The following is a 17,415-nucleotide window of genomic DNA, read 5'->3' on the forward strand; positions in this document are numbered from 1 at the left end:
TGGAAACGACTATGAAAATCCGATAAAGCTTTGCACAGATGTGTTGGGTAGTGTCTCTAGTATAACCCCAGTTGGCATCACGTCGCTCTTCTCATTTCTGAGCTCGCAGTGAGTGCGTAAAGATGTCTAGAAAATAGTGTCTGCCGCCAAGTACGAGGGCCTGGTGAGAAATTTCGCCTGAAGCTATGCAGCTAACATTACATAACTGTCGTGCTGTTTCGTCTTCACGACAATTCTCAGCCGCATTCTGCAGGGGCAATGAAGATGCTCCTGCATCGTTTTCAAATGGAAATGTTAGATTACCCACAATACAGTCCGCAATTGTCTCCCCCTGAGTTTCATCTCTGGTCACATGAACCGCTGTCTTTGAAGACAACATTTTGACACAGACAACGAGGTGTAGGCCAGCGTGGAGAATTGGCGGAAAGCACTGGCGGCTGCCTTCTATGATGAGGCTATTGAAAAGTTGGTACAACGCTATGACAAAAGTCTAAGTCAGAACGGCGACTACGTAGAGAAGTAGCTGAAAGGTGTAGCTAATTGTTACAAGTAAAACATTTCTGATGTTCACTGTGGTTTCAATTTGGCAATCAATCGGAGCTTACTTTCTGAACAGGCCTCGTACGTAGAGAATACATAATAATGAACAACTATGATGAGGAGGCAAGTCTTATCGGTAAATAACCAGGGCTAGGGAGGCGTGCTTGAGTCGGAAAACTAGTGGGAAGTTACCCCCTGGGTTCAGTACGGGACGTTATAACGTTTTAAACTGTGTATCGAGTATCTGAATATTGAATGCAAAGTTATACTTTATTGTGCTGAGCTCACCTCAGGCGTGACAACACATGATAATTCTTGTCGAGATTCCGAGTACTCTTTCAATGTGCTGCATAAATTATACTGTCCGCTAAAGTAAGAACAACACACATTTACAGCATGTTGGTTTTTCTTCTGTTGGTGCTAAGGGAGAAATAGGCGAACACTATATTGAAGTCACGAAATATTTGACATTAAGTGTTAGATTAATGGACATTTATCAACATGCACAACAGGTAATGAAGATATTAAATGAGTTCACTGCAAGAAGGCACAAAACTGAAACTAATTCGAAAGTATCGGCAATGGTTTCAGTTTATTTGAAAAATTATGGAGAAATAATTTGCCAAAATAAATAGATAATAGAGTACTGCCATACTTTAGTGACTGATAGGTTACTTGACTAATTTGTTAGGTAATTTGGAGGATACCATAAGGAAACATTATATTTAATATATATTTCTTGTTATATTGTTGAATCAGTAGTTGAGAGAAATGATTGACATTGATATACAGATGCAGAATTCAATAATTGCTGAAAAAGCCTACTTCATCCATAATAAGAATTATTAAATGAAGAAGAGGTGGATTAAAATAGAATGTTTGGTTGTTACAGTGACTTACAATGAGATCAGCGCTATGCTTACCTTATATGCTCAGTGTCAACCTTAGAGGGATGAGCAGGTTTCCTATCCTTAGAAAGACGGTTTCGTGACCATTAGCTGCTATTTTGTCTGTAAAGAAAAAAACAACATAATAAATCATTGGTTCACTAGCCTCAAAATAAGCACCTAATGCGTAGCACGTTATGAATCTCATGGTACAGATATGATAACTTTTTTGTATCCCTGGTAGCATTGCATCCGGAGCCACATGAATTAACAGCTATGAGGTACTGCTGAGCGCGCTGCTGGACAACCACGAAGCGCTAATCCTGCTACCAATATAAGATGAGCAAACTGTAATGGGTTAGATGGTCGGAAGCCTCATCCCAGTTAGATGAAACTAATTCGTATGTACTAATTTTATTGTACTCTTTGGTTGCAAATTAATAATACATTTTTTAAGTCACGAGTCTTATGACTGGTCTGATGCGGCCCGCCACAAATTCCTCTCGTAAATAACGCATATGACTTAGGAAATCAACCCAAGAAGTTTGCCTTCCAAAAGTTCTATCACTCCCTGCAAATCTTTGAAGACTATGGACTCGCTTCGTTTTCTACGTCTATTCACTCTTCCCAACAGAAATACTATCCCAGCTTATCAGATACTCCTTCCTCCTCAAACACATTGAAAATCTGATAACAATAACTTCAACGCTTCGTCCATAATTTCCAGTCCTGTCATGCTTTCGACAACTATAACAACCCAAACCCACACCTACGCACTCTTTAAATCTTACTCATATCCACGCAACCCTGCTGACATCTGTCCTTCCTAGCGGATCTAACCAACCTCTCGATGTCTTTCCCTTCATCAGGACTTTTTCCTTTACCTTTCCTTTTTTATCTTTTTTCCTCGCTTCAGCCCGACCTCCACCGATTTGCTTCATCTGAAGTTACCGTGCTTTTTTTACCACAAACTCCTCACACTGCCAATTAAGCCTCAACGCAAACCACCTATTCTTTTACTATCCCCACACTGCAGACATTCACAACATCTCTTAACATTCCCCGTCCCCGTCACAAATTTTTATTCCCCAGTGCGAATCGTTTCAGTGTAGTACTTTGCCTACCAATATCATATACAGTGCCATGAACCTTTTCAGAAAAAAATGCAGCTAACAATAACATGATCCATTAGTATCTTTATAGTCCTTGTAAACACTTTAGCACTTCCGCAAATTTCACTGTTCGTGTACAGTAGCAAGCGCTGTCTCTGCTTGTCACAAGTAACGCTTTCTCAACCTGTTCGCTAAAGAAGTACTGTACAGTTACGGTAAGCCTTAATTTCGAGGGTACTCCTTTGAAGAACAGATTCAGAATAGAGAAATACATTCGAATGGAAGCTGTGAGGGTAAGTTGTACTTGTTGATGCCAGCGTTTTGCGAGGGAATCAAAAACTCTGTTGCTGCCTTTACCGCTTGACGCTCCGACAGTATGGCAGGTGGCTTACCGGTTTTTGCGCCATTGACGCTTCAGTTTCATGTGTCAGTAGCATTTGCTTACAGAAGGCAATCTCAAACTAAGTCCTTTAAAATATAGGTACTGCATCGACCGATACTGTTGCTGCCGTCAGTACTGCAACTGGCCATTGCTGTCTGTAGATTACTGAGAGCCTGATCCCGAAATATTCATTTTTTTGTGATGAATCATGGTTGCATTTTCCGCTGAATAAACGACTCAGGAGTTCCGGAAATCCTCATCAGTACATCAAGTGCCTCTGCCTGATGAGGAAACAGGAAAGAGATGTGTAATTTATGCAACACGAATTACTGGTCGATCTTTCTCCGTTTTTGCACGTGATGCTAAATAGTGTTACAATTTTCTTGGACTTCTTTCAGAGCCCGCACCCACTGTTTCTCTCCTCTTACACAGCTAGGCCTACCGCCGCACTGTCCCAGCAGCCCTGAGTGCCACGCAAACTCTGGAAGTCCGGAAAACCAATTAGTTGACAAGTGTCATCCACAAGGTGGAACTCCGTTTGATTGGTAGGACACATGTTCCGAAAGAGACTTCTGAGTACAGTGGAGTGCGCGCTGCGGATCCGGACAGACAGTCACGTCCAGGAGTGTAGTTCAGTCCCCGGCGCCGTGCAGCGGCGGTGGGCGGCAATTGCAGGAAGCTCTCCAGACTCCGAGTGGGAGCCGCGAAGCCGAGCCGCTGGGAAACACGTACAGACGCTTCCGTGCCGCGGAGCGCCGCCCGCCGAGCCGCGCTGTTGCCGTCACGAACCCGGGAAACGGGGCCCCTGCCGCCGAGTGCCCAACCATGGAAACGTCAACATGTGCGCCGTGCACAGAGAACCATTTTAAGATCGCATCTGAGCTAAGGTGATTCCCAAGCCGCTGCTTCCTTCCATTCGTTATTGAACTGTTGTCATTAAATGACTGGTATTATTTCGTTTTCAGACATGCGCCATTTTCTTGGAAGGAATCTTTCCTTGTACCTTAATATGTTTACTAACTCCAGTTCATCTTCTACCAATGATGACACCGATCAAGATTGTGTAACGGATCGGGACTCGTACCGGGAGCCTTGTCTTTCGCGGCAATGTTGTAACCGACCATACAACTTTGTACAAATTAAACAGAATTTTTGAATAACGGCTTAACTATGATTAAATTAAGATTGTTGTTGTTGTTATGGTCTTCTGTCCAGAGACTGGTTTGATGCAGCTCTCCACGTTACCCTATCATGTGCAAGGTTCTTCATCTCTGAGTAATTGCTGCAACCTACATCCTTCTGAGTCTGCTTAGTGTATTCAACCCTTGGCATCCCTATACGATTTTTACCCTCCAAGCTTCCCTCCAATACTAAATTGGTGCTCCCTTGATGCCTACCAACCGATCCCTTCTTCTAGTCACGTTGTGCCTAATTCTATTCAGTACCTCCTCATTATTTACTTGATCTACCCATCTAATCTTCACCATTCTTCTGTAGCACCACATTTCGAAAGCTTCTATTCTCTTCTTGTCCAAACTATTTATCGTCCATGTTTCACTTCCATACATGGCTACACTCCATACAAACACTTTCAGAAACGACTTCCTGACAAATCTATACTCGATGTTATCAAATTTCTCTTCTTCAGAAACACTTTCCTTGGCATTGCCAGTCTACATTTTATATCCTCTCTGCTTCGACCTTCATCAGTTATATTGCTGCCCAAATAACAAAACTCATCTACTACTTTAGTGTCTCATTTTCTAATCTAATTCCCTCTGCATTACCCGACTTAATTCGACTACATCCCATTATCATCGTTTTGTTTTTGTTGATGTTCATCTTATATCCTCCTTTCAAGACACTGTCCATTCCGTTCAACTGCTCTTTCAAGTCCTTTGCTGTCTCTGACAGAATTACAATGTCATCAGCGAACCTCAAAGTTTTTATTTCTTCTCCATGGATTTTAATTCCTTCTCCAAATTTTTCTTTTGTTTCCTTCACTGCTTGCTCAATATACAGATTGAATAACATCGGGATAGGCTACAACCCTGCCTCACTCCCTTCCCAACCACTGCTTTCTTTTCATGCCCCTCGAATCTTACGACTGCCATCTGGTTTCTGTACAAATTGTAAATAGCCTTTCGCTCCCTGTATTTGATCCCTGCACCTTCAGAATTTGAAAGAGAGTATTCAAGTCAGCGTTGTCAAAAGCTTTCTCTAAGTCTACAAATGCTAGACACGTTGGTTAGCCTTTTCCGTAATGTGTCTTCTAAGATAAGGCGTAGGGTCAGTATTGCCTCGCGTTTTGTAACATTTCTATGAAATCCAAACTGATCTTCCCCGAAGTCGGCTTCTATCAGTTTTTCCATTCGTTTGTACAGAATTCGTGTCAGTATTTTGCAGCCGTGACTTATTAAACTGATAGTTCGGTAATTTTTATATCTGTCACCACCTGCTTTGTTTGGGATTTGAATTATTATATTCTTCTCTGAGTCTGAGGGACCGAGATTATAAGTAAAATTTCTACATTACACATGAAACAACAAGTGCAGCATCCGTACATTCAGATATTTTATAAAGATCTTCAGTAATTACACATGGGAAGAAAGTTTTTCAACTTTCATTTGGGAAGAAACTTCCTCCACACTCTTTAACTGGTGGCATTCCTGTGCAGCGTTTTTCTTTTTCGGTACTGTCGTTCCTCTTCCTGAGTGTCCCACCCCTACTTAATCATTCTGCAATTAACGCCCTCACTTGCCCATTTTTCCCTAATCAGACGGGACCGATGACCTCGCTGTTTGGTCCCCTTCCTCAACCTAATTTGCAGGCGTGTTGGAGTCCGAAAATTCCATTCAATGGAAAACATTTTTAGTTATATTTTTGGCATATTAGTTTAAAGATTCGAAATAATACCGTCGATGTCATATGAATAAGGAAAACAGATACACGCTCTGGACGTTTTGTGTACGATACCTTGTAATTAGAGAGAGGAATTCCACATTTACATAGAAGTATACATACACTCTAAAAAAAGAAAATAGCTGACTTAGCATTATCTGAATGGGACGGGAATCGGCAGTCGTAATGTACATGTACAGACAAACAAATAATAACAGTTTATGCAAGAGAAGGAGCTTCACAAATTGAGCAAGCCAACAATACGTTGGACCACCTCTGGCCCTTTTGGAAGCAGTTACTCGGCTTGGAATTGACTGATAGAGGTATCGGATGTCCTCGTGGGGGATATCGTGCCAAATTCTGTCCAATTGGCGCTATATATAGTCGAAATCCCGAGATGGTTGGGGGGCCCTGCGCAACGTTCTCAATGGGGGAGGTATCCGGTGACCTCACTGGCCAAAGTAGGGTTTGGAAAGCACGAAAACAAGCAATAGAAACTCTCGCCGTGTGCGGGCAGGCATTATCTTGCTGAAATGGAAGCCCAGGATGGTTTGCCATGAAGGGCGACAACTGTTCAAATGTGTGTGAATTCCTAAGGGACCAAACTGCTGGGGTCGTCGGTCCCTAGACACTTAAACTAACTTATGCTGAGAATAACACACACACACCCATTCCCGAGGGAGGACTCGAACCTCCGGCGGGAGGGGCCACGCAATCCGTGACCTGGCGCCTCAAACTGCGCGGCCACTCCGCGCGGCGAAGGGCGACAGAACGGGACGTAGAATATCGTCGATGTAGCGCTGGCTGAAAGGCAGCTGCTATGAAATGAAATGACACCACAGACCATCACTACTGGTTAGCGGACCGTATGACGGGGGGCAGTCAGGTTAGTTTCCCACCGTAGTCCTGGTGTCTCGCCGGCCTGTGTGACCGAGTGGTTCTAGGCGCTTCAGTCTGGAGCCGCGCAACCCCTACGGTCGCAGGTTCGAATCCTGCCTCGGCCATGGATGTGTGTGATGTCCTTAGGTTAGTTAGGTTTAAGTAGTTCTAAGTTCTAGGGGACCGATGACCTCGGATGTTAAGCCCCATAGTGCACAGAGCCATTTGAACCAGGTGTCTCCAGAAAAGTCTTCTGACTGGAATCTCGTTGACTGAAGTAGAACTGTCCTCAGTGATGAGTCCCGCTTCGAACTGATCCCCGGTGATACTTATCGGGCTAGATTAATATAAGAGGTAGAGAAGATCCAACTATGAGCGGCACGTTTCTTCACGGGATCGTTAATACGCGCGAGAGCGTTAAGGACATACTCAAAATCTCCAGAAGAGACACCACGGTCAGGTTTTGTGTTGAAAGTCCGAGAGCTTAAGTCGGTGTGGAGGCAGTGGACGGAGTGCGAAGTCGGGAGATAGCAGCAGCTGTAGTGGTGCGCTGCGGCGCGTGGGCCGAGGACGCAGAAGGCAAGCAGCGGCTGGCAGCCGGCGGCAGCTGCTGGAGCCCGGCTTAGTCACGGCGCCCACGCATGAAGCCGCCGGCCGTCTGGCTGCACGGCGCGTCCACACCAGACGTCGGTCACGCCTAGCCCTGCCCCTCCCTTCAAGGCCGTGCACGAAAGCTGCTCGTTTACTGTACGCAGTGGTACCTCTGGAGATACAGGGGTTCAACAAGAATACGTAATACCGCGAGATCTCAGGCCTCAACATAAATGCACACGTTACCCAAGTCTACAGGTTGCGCTGTTGTGTTCGATCACGAACAGCACCTGTGCAATATCCTGAATGCACGGCTACAGGACAATTAATCAGAAACCCTACTGCACGAATCGAGGGCTCGCCGGTTCTTCGGCGACGTGAAACACGGTACCTAGGAATCATCATTGATGAAAGGTGGAACTTCGGAAAAAACATTGACACCGTAACCCAGAAAGCCCTTCAAACACTAAACAATCTCATCTCCATCGGACACAAAAGATTTCATCTTCCTCCCCCCTCATCTCATAAAACTATACCATAATAGTAGCCGGCGTGAGTGGCCGAGCGGTTCTAGGCGCTACAGTCTGAAACCGCGCGACCGCTACGGTCGCAGGTTCGAATCCTACCTCGGGCATGGATGTGTGTGATGTCCTTAGGTTAGTTAGGTTTAAGTAGATCTAAGTTCTAGGGGACTGATGACCTCAGAAGTTAAGTCCCATAGTGCTCAGAGCCATTTGAACCATAATAGTATCTTAACATCAATAATGGGTTGCGGCTCGGGAGTCTGGGCACACAGGCTCACGAGGGTTGTGCCCGCCATGACAGTGAGAAGGGTTCAGAGGAACATGATACTCAGATCTGTGGGGGCCTATAGAACATCACGAGGGGGAGCCGTATTAGTCATAATAGGGCTCTGCCCCCTGGACATCAAAATTAGAGAGCAGGCTGCGTGGTTCTGGGTTAAGGAAGGGAACGTCACGAAGACAGAAGAGATATTAGGCACTGGGGCTAGGGATAAGGGTGATATTCGGCAAAGGGGCGAACAACTATGGCAAGAACTATTGGAGGCGGATGAAACAGGGCGTAGAACTTTTGAACTTCTTCCAAACATTAGGGAACGATTGAAAATGACATACTTTGAACCCACTAGAGGACTAATCTATTTTCTCACTGGACATGGGCCATACCCGACATACTTATGTCGGTTCGGGAAAAGGGCCACACCCGCGTGTGAATGTGGTGAACCGGAGGGTACCCTCGATCATGTGATCTACGAGCGCCCCCTTTTCAATGATGTTGCTTCCACATTACGTGACCAATTACCTGGCTGTGGCGCATACCAACTAATAAGACAACAAGACACTTTTCAAACTCTCAATAAACTAGCAGATGAGGTGTCACGAAAAATGCTAAAGGAATACCTGAGGGACATAAATTAACATAAATCAATGTAAAAAATTGAGACATACTAAATACCGAATACGCGCCCTACTCCTATACCGCCTGACTTTCTCGTAGTCTGGAATCCGCCACGTACAGAACTAGGGGGAGTGGGGAACAATATCACCAACTAGACAAAGCACCGGATCTGACTTAGGTTATAACTAGTTAGTAGGACTTAGATTAGGAAGTTAGTTATTAGGAACCTGCAGCGAATAACATCTTGGCCTGCCCAGTGTCAGGGGCACGCCCGGCGGGCATCTCGTGGTTGTGTGGTAGCGTTCTCGTTTCCCACGCCCGGGTTTCCGGGTTCGATTCCCGTCGGGGTCAGGGATTTTCTCTGCCTCGTGATGGCTGGGTGTTGTGTGCTGTCCTTAGGTTACTTAGGTTTAAGTAGTTCTAAGTTCTAGGGGACTGTTGACCATAGATGTTAAGTCCCATAGTGCTCAGAGCCATTTTCAGGGGCACGCCCATCGGGATTAGCTCGATGGGCAAGGCAATAAAGTAGGTTTATATGTCTCTGACACAACTGTGACGCTGCAGCAGGAGAGTTTAGTCACGATATTATACACTAAATACTAATGCCTTTAGGAATTTAGCTGCCCATTGTAATTAGTTATAGCTGTAGCTCACAATTAATTTAGTTATAATTAGCTGCATTTAATGTTAAACAGATTAGGACTCACTAATCATATAAGGAAGTGGGTTATGTTGTATAATTATTATTGTTGTTGAAATAAAGAATTTTTTAAAAAAAATATCCTGAATGTGTTGCAACTTTCAGTCGTAGTCAGAACAGTGTTCTGTGTCGTGAGTGCATTATTTCGGGCTTAAGTGAATTCGAATATTGGCAAATTGTTGGTGTTCGTAACCAAGGGAACCAAAGTTTTCCATATTTCGAGAGGACTGCATCGAAGATTTATACCGCGTACAGTAAAAAGGGGAAAATCATCCGTTAAATCACAACGCGGGCAAAAGTGTGTGATTGAGTGATCGTGACAGACGGTCATTGAAGAGGACTGTGACGGAAAACAAGAGGGCGACACCTGCAAAAGTCATTGCAGAGGTAGCATTACATCCTATGGAACAATGTGTGTTCCCCAATGGTGATGCTGCGTTCCAAGACGACAGGGCCCCTGTTCAAGCTGTTCGCATGGCGCGAGACTGGTTTTGTGAGCACGAGGATCAGTTTCACATCTCCCCTGGCCACTACAGTCAGCAGATCACAATATTATTGAGGCTTTGTAGTTTACTTTGAAGAGAAGGGTGCGTGATCGTTATCCATCTCCGTCATCGTTACCTGAACTTGCCACGACTTTCAAATGGTTCAAATGGCTCTGAGCACTATGGGACTTAACATCTGAGGTCATCAGTCCCCTAGAACTTAGAACTACTTAAACCTAACTAGCCTAAGGACATCACACACATCCATGACCGAGGCAGGATTCGAGCCTACGACCGTAGCGGTCGCGCGGTTCCAGACTGAAGCGCCTAGAACCGCTCGGCCACACTGGCCGGCCTGCCTCGACTTTACTCCCTTGAAAACTATACAGGACCTGCATTTATCCATTTCGAGACGATTAGATTTCATATGTGAACAGGTTTCGTGCACCATATTAGACATGGTAAAATGTTTTGTTTTTCGGTGTCTAGCCCCTGTAGCTTACTCGTAATCAGTAGATACTCGGTTGTCATCCCTGGCCATTTCACCTTAGGATGACCGTTGTAATGAACTCGTAAATGAGAACATTCCTTTATTAAAATCCTGATGTTCTTGGACAAGAAAATTTCCTGTACAAAAATCAACACCAGTTCTACAAACAGAGATCTTGAGGAACTTCACTCGCTCTGTTCCTTTAAGAAATGTAGAGCGTCGTAGACAAAGGGGCTCCGGTTGGTGCCGTGTTCTTTGATTTCGGCAAGGCATTTGACACAGTTCTGCACTGCCGTTTAGTGAACAAAATACGAGCTTGCCGAGCATCAGACGGATTGTGACTTGGTACAGAACTTCCTTCCAGATATAACGCAACAGGTCGTGGAGTGTTATAGGGCCGCTGCCATTTACGATTTTCATTAATGATATAGTAGAGTGGTCGCCAAACTTATGACGCTTCTGAGCTACCGAAAGAAATAAAGGCAGAAATAACAATTTTCTTTAAAAATCTTGCATTTTTATTTCCTAACAAAATAAGACGTGAAGTTTAATTAAATTTTATCTTTGAAGCAGTGAAATAATGAATCTGCAGACTCTAGAAAATGCAGTTTTGATTAATTCTTAGTCTGTGTAATAATTTCTAAAACTCGGAATGACAATTTTTTTTTTTTTTGTTTTGTTTTTGTTAACCCTGAATGAACTGTTATGAAGCAACGTTCGACGTTCGCTTTCTTTCCAACTGATACACTTGGATAGCACAGCAAACACACACATTTGTTCAAAAATGTTCAAATGTGTGTGAAATCAGCCGGCCGAGGAGGCCGAGCGGTTCTAAGCGCTACAGTCTGGAACAGCGCGACCGCTACGGTCGCAGGTTCGAATACTGCCTTTGGCATGGATGTGTGTGATGTCCTTAGATTAGTTAGGTTTAAGTAGTTCTAAGTTCTAGGGGACTGATGACCTCAGAAGTTAAGTCCCATAGTGCTCAGAGCAATTTGAACCATTTTTTTGTGTGAAATCCTAGGGGACTTAACTGCTAAGGTCATCAGTCCCTAAGCTTACACACTACTTAACCTAAATTATCCTAAGGACAAACACACACACCCATGCCCGAGGGAGGACTCGAACCTCCGCCGGGACCAGCCGCAGAGTCCATGACTGCAGCGCAATAGACCGCTCGGCTAATCCCGCGCGGCACACACGTTTCTCCTCCCCTGGATAAAGAAATAATCGGTTACCTATTCCGAATGAAAATGATAAGGTTTTTCCTTTTTTTCTTGAACAAACCATCATTAGAAAAAACCTAACTTAATAAATCAATAAATATCAACACTAGCAAATGTCTGGAACACACGAAAAATGCAACGTGCACAACATCACGCGTGTACAATCAACTATGAGACTGATAATGTATTATTCTTGATTGATAATGGTAGTTATGCGAGAGAAAGAAGCTGTTGTTGCCGTGAGTGGTCTAGTTCAGTGGAGCAGTCCACGTTCGCCAACATGAGCATTACCACGATCTGTTTGAAGATGTCCCCGCGAGCTTTAGTGTAACATTTACTGCTCTAGTGGATAACTTTGGAGGCTGCGTGAGGATATTTGCGGATGATGTTGTTATCTATAGGAAGGTTGCAACGCCAGAAGACTGGCAAAATGCGGCAAGACCTCGCAAGAGGATTGATGACTGATTTAGGAACTGTCGGGTGATCCTGTTCGTAAAATAATGTTGTGTATTGCGCAGAAACAGGCGAAGAGGTTCGACAGTTCAACTGCACTGTGTGTGACAAATCAGTGGAAACAATAACTACCATAAAATAGCTAAGAGTAATCACCCGAAGCGAACTGAAATGGAAATGACCACATAAAGAAGAAGTAGGAAAAGCAATTACCAGACGGAGACTTTTTTTTTTGGGGGGGGGGGGGGAATCTTAAGGAAATGTAATTCATACACTAAAAATATGGCTCACAAAACGCTTGTGAGTCTGGGACCGTTATCAGGGTGGAACAATAGAAGAGTTATAAGAGATCAAACTAAGAGCGGTGTGTTTCGCCACGGGACCGTTTACCCTTCAGGAGTGCATTACGGGGAAGCTCAACAACCTCCAGTAGACGCTACAAGAGTGGCGTTGTGCATCACGAAGAGGTTTATTGTCAGAATTTCGAGAGCTTCCGTTCCAAAAAGAGTCGGGCAACGTATGCTTTCACCCACATGCCTCTCGCGGAATGATCACGATGAGAAAATTAGAGAAATTAGATGTACAGAGCTTTACTGACAATCATTTTCCGCACGCGCCATTCGTGAATGGAACAGTAAAGGGGGAAAAAAAGAGATAGTGGTACCAGAAGGAACAGTAAAGGGGGAAAAAGAGATAATGGTACCAGAAGTATCCTCCGCCATACATCGTCAAATGACTTGCGAGGTATAAATGTAGACGTAAATCAGTAAATGAGTGCTTTGTTTGTTTGAGCGAATACACTGTGTGACGAAAAGTCGTGGGAGAGGGACTGCGACACGAGTCTGTCGCCTACTGCTGCAGCCTATACGATGCATTTGTCTCCGTACATTCCTGGCAGCGATGGGCTCCTGACGCCCACATTCAAATCGGCCGTGATCTGAAGCAAAGTAGAACATCGATCGCCCCACATGGCTCTGTGTCGGCGTCGTGTCGTCCGTTCGTCAAACGCTTGCGCTCGTCCTGTGCGGCGGTTTAGGCGTGCAGAAATTACGTCTCTGCGATATTCAAGATTCACCATAGACACTGTTCACTTCGCAAACCCGAATTCGTGTGTTATCTCCGAAATGCTGTGACCCATACGTCTTGCATCAATTTTCATCCCACGTTCAGTGTCGCTTAACTCATTTCGTGGTGCCATGTTCATTACTCACATTCGTGTATCAGACTGCCCCGATACTGGCGTCATATGCAACATCGAACCACAACATCATACGTCTCATTTACATGTTGGGATCTATCTGGCGTATCGAAGAACTTAGTCTTATTACAAACAGGTTTGAAGTTTTATTCGATTATTCGCGCTCATTCGATGAGTCCAGCGTCGTCTATATGAAGATACGTATCTACACAATACTTTTGTATTGCTGATACTTCCTGGGATTCGTTTCTTGCCTTAGTTGAAACTAGCGACCCACCCCAGCTTCTCACGAGTACCATTGGGTATCTAGGCCGGACAGTTTGTCTCCCGTAGCAGTAATGGACTATACATGGTATTCTAGGAGCAAAGGTCAATATTCAGGGATATGGCAGGAGCGATCACTCGATGCAAAAAGTCTAGTAAACATGGACTCTAAAATGCGTACCTTGAGAGCTGTGAGCACTTCTTCATCTTCGGTACTTTGAAACAAATCTGTTCCAAAGCTCTTTGCTTTCAAAACTTCGAAAGGTGGTGGCATGGACCAAAACAAGAAAAAAAATGTCCGATAAACGTGGGCTCGAAAGTGCATACCCTAAGAACTATGAGCATTGGTTCATCTTCGCTGTTGTGAAACACATCTCTCTACTGAACCGGTGCTCAGAGCTCCTAAGGCGAGCATTTTAGAGTTCATGTTTATTAGATATTTTGTTTCGAATGATCGTTCGTGTCAAATCCCTGAATACTGACCGTCCCTCCTCGCACACCGTGTGTATACTGACCTTCCTCGTGAATTAGTCTACTTATTATTGAAAACCGTATCAAAATCACTACAGTATTTCCTGTGATTAGCATTCATATACAGACAGAAAAACGCGACATGGGACTTTGATTTAGCAATATGTATAGATTTTTCCCCGTCTTATAGATCACCCGCAACCGTATGTGCCCTTGAGGAAATAATAATTCTGACATTGGCTGCATTCGAGCATTGAAATTAGTTCAATGGCGACAAGTGAAAGTAAGTGCCGGACCGAGATTCGAACCCTGATTTCCCATTTTACGCGATCGGTCACCTCTATGGTTTCCGTTACTGAAACGCGCTTCCCGTCCAACTCAAATTCGCGACTTGTCGCACACTGCTGATGTAGCGCCCCCTTCAGTGTCTGTTCTTTTGGATATGTCCGAAAGAACAGACACCATACACGTAAATATACACGCCTCGACAGCCATTAAAGATAATTTCCGTGCGATCCACTGTCTCTCCCGAAATCTTGCGGGAATCAGCGTAAGGCTGCGGTTCAGTGAGGTTGGTGGACAGTGGGGCACTACGAAGGTAGTGAGCGACAAGTTGAGACCGCTCGCATAAAGCGGGAAATCCGGGTTCAAGTCCTGGTCTGGCACAAATTTTCACTTGTCGCCGTTGAATTGGTTCCAATGCCCGAATGCGGCCAACGTCAGAATTTCTATTTCATCATCTCCTGTTATTATATCTCGAACATCAAAAATTAATTTGGGACCCAAAACTCAGTTCGGCAGCAGCTTTTATGGTTTTTACATTTCTAAACAGCCGTCAACACTCGTCTACATCTAGCAATCAACCATATCAAAGCTACAACATGTTTTTGGCGCATGCGTCTGATGACTTCTGCACTATAAAGCTACGTTTTCCGTAAGTGTAACTTCCTACGTGAGGCAGTCTGTCAGCAACTGGCATTGGTGGGCTGTCTCTCTTCGATATTCGGTCTGCCAGCGTAAAATCAACAGTGGCGTTTGAAATGCTCCTGGAGGGCATCGGATTGCCGTGGAGAGGGGGCGCGGGCCTTTCCGGCACTCGGACAGACGCGCCTGGACCGGCAGGGCCATGAATATGAAGCAGGCGGCGGCAGGCGGCAGGCAGGTAGGTGGAGGGTCCACACATAAATCCCGGCGCGCCGGTCCAGCTCTCTGGGTCAGCCGCCAGCCAGTTGGCTGACGAGACTGGCGCGCAGGGAGCACCGGCTGCGACATCTTCTTAGTTCGGAGCCTGCTGTTCAGTTCGTTAGTGCTACGTCCCGAGATTGCAGTTTAAAGACAGAAACGTCGATCAGTTGTAGAATTTTGGAACACGTATTAGTATAATGACATTTCTGGAGACTAGAAATCTACTCTGTAGGAATTAGCATGGGTTTCGAAAGAGACGATCGTGTGAAACACAGCTCGCGCTATTCGTCCACGAGACTCAGAGGGCCATAGACGCGGGTTCCCAGGTAGATGCCGTGTTACTTGACTTCCACAAGGCGTTCGATACAGTTCCCCACAGTCGTTTAATGAACAAAGTAAGAGCATATGGACTATCAGACCAATTGTGTGATTGGATTGAAGAGTTCCTAGATAACAGAACGCAGCATGTCATTCTCAATGGAGAGAAGTCTTCCGAAGTAAGAGTGATTTCAGGTGTGCCGCGGGGGAGTGTCGTACGACCGTTGCTATTCACAATATACATAAATGACCTTGTGGATGACATCGGAAGTTCACTGAGGCTTTTTGCGGATGATGGTGTGATATATCGAGAGGTTGTAACAATGGAAAATTGTACTGAAATGCAGGAGGATCTGCAGCGAATTGACGCTTGGTACAGGGAATGGCAATTGAATCTCAATGAAGACAAGTGTAATGTGCTGCGAATACATAGAAAGAAAGATCCCATATCATTTAGCTACAATATAGCAGGTCAGCATCTGGAAGCAGTTAATTCCATAAATTATCTGGGAGTACGCATTAGGAGTGATTTAAAATGGAGTGACCATATAAAATTAGTGGTCGGTAAAGCAGATGCCAGACTGAGATTCATTGGAAGAATCCTAAGGAAATGCAATCCGAAAACAAAGGAAGTAAGTTACAGTACACCTGTTCGCCCACTGCTTCAATACTGCTCAGCAGTGGGGGATCCGTGCCAGATAGGGTTGATAGGAGAGATAGAGAAGATCCAACGGAGAGCAGCGCGCTTCGTTACAGGACCATTTAGTAATCGCGAAAGCGTTATGGAGATGATAGATAAACTCCAGTGGAAGACTCTGCAGGAGAGACGCTCAGTAGCTCGGTACGAGCTTTTGTTGAAGTTTCGAGAACATACCTTCACCGAGGAGTCAAGCAGTATATTGCTCCCTCCTACGTATATTTCGCGAAGAGACCATGAGGATAAAATCAGAGAGATTAGAGCCCACACAGAGGCATATCGACAATTCTTCTTTCCACGAAAAATACGAGACTGGAATAGAGGGGGAGAACCGATAGAGGTACTCAAAGTACGCTCCGCCATACGCCGTCAGGTGGCTTGTGGAGTATGGATGTAGATGTAGATGTTTTGCCAATGTACTTATTTAAAAAGTTCTTTGTTCAAACTGTGACACTGCACTATACGATGAATGGGCCGCTGTGCATCACGGAGAGGATTATTCGGAAATTTACCCATTATCGTTGTTCCCACGCGTCGTTTCGAGAATGAGACAGGGAAGATGAGAGTTGTAGCAGGAGTAGCTTCCACTACACAGCGCAAAATGGCTTGCGGAGCATAGAAGATGATGTAGAATATTTTATCCACATCGCACATGGCAATCAGTCATTGCTTTTAGTATTAATTTATTTGATCAGTAACATCTTAATGGTATCGAGCTTTGCTTGGATTTTCAACGTTGGCAATACATAAATTTAGTAATGCCGCGTTCTCATACTTCTGATTTAGTTTTTCGGTGACAAATTTGTGTGTCAAACCGTCTATTTCAACTTTGATAATGACTGGATAAATTAAAATCCATGGAGAAGAAATAAAAATTTTGAGGTTCGCCGATGACATTGTAATTCTGTCGGAGACAGCAAAGGACCTGGAAGTGCAGTTGAATGAAATGGACAGTGTCTTGAAAGGAGGACATAAGATCAACATCAACAAAATCAAAACGAGGATAATGGAATGTACTCGAATTAAATCAGGTGATGCTGAGGGAATTAGATTAGGAAATGAGACAGTTAAAGTGATAGATGAGTTTTTCTATTTGGGGAGGAAAATAACTAATGATGGCCGAAGGGAGAGGATATAAAATGTAGACTGGCAATGGCAAGGAAAGCGTTTCTGAAGAAGAGAAATTTGTTAACATCGAGTATAGATTTAAGTGTCAG

General features: G+C 44.5%; 1 protein-coding gene across 1 annotated transcript in view; it reads right to left on the reverse strand.

The window, feature by feature from the left end:
• LOC124602019 (serine-rich adhesin for platelets) overlaps window positions 1-17,415 on the reverse strand; it is a 157,268-nt gene that overhangs the window by 60,341 nt on the left and 79,512 nt on the right. The window contains exon 2 of the mRNA XM_047136290.1: window positions 1,464-1,550. The gene's annotated coding sequence lies outside the window, so the exon portion shown is untranslated. The remainder of the gene's footprint in view (window positions 1-1,463; window positions 1,551-17,415) is intronic.

The sequence above is a fragment of the Schistocerca americana genome, chromosome 1 (genome assembly GCF_021461395.2).
Source record: "Schistocerca americana isolate TAMUIC-IGC-003095 chromosome 1, iqSchAmer2.1, whole genome shotgun sequence".
Taxonomy (NCBI): Eukaryota; Metazoa; Arthropoda; class Insecta; order Orthoptera; family Acrididae; genus Schistocerca; species Schistocerca americana.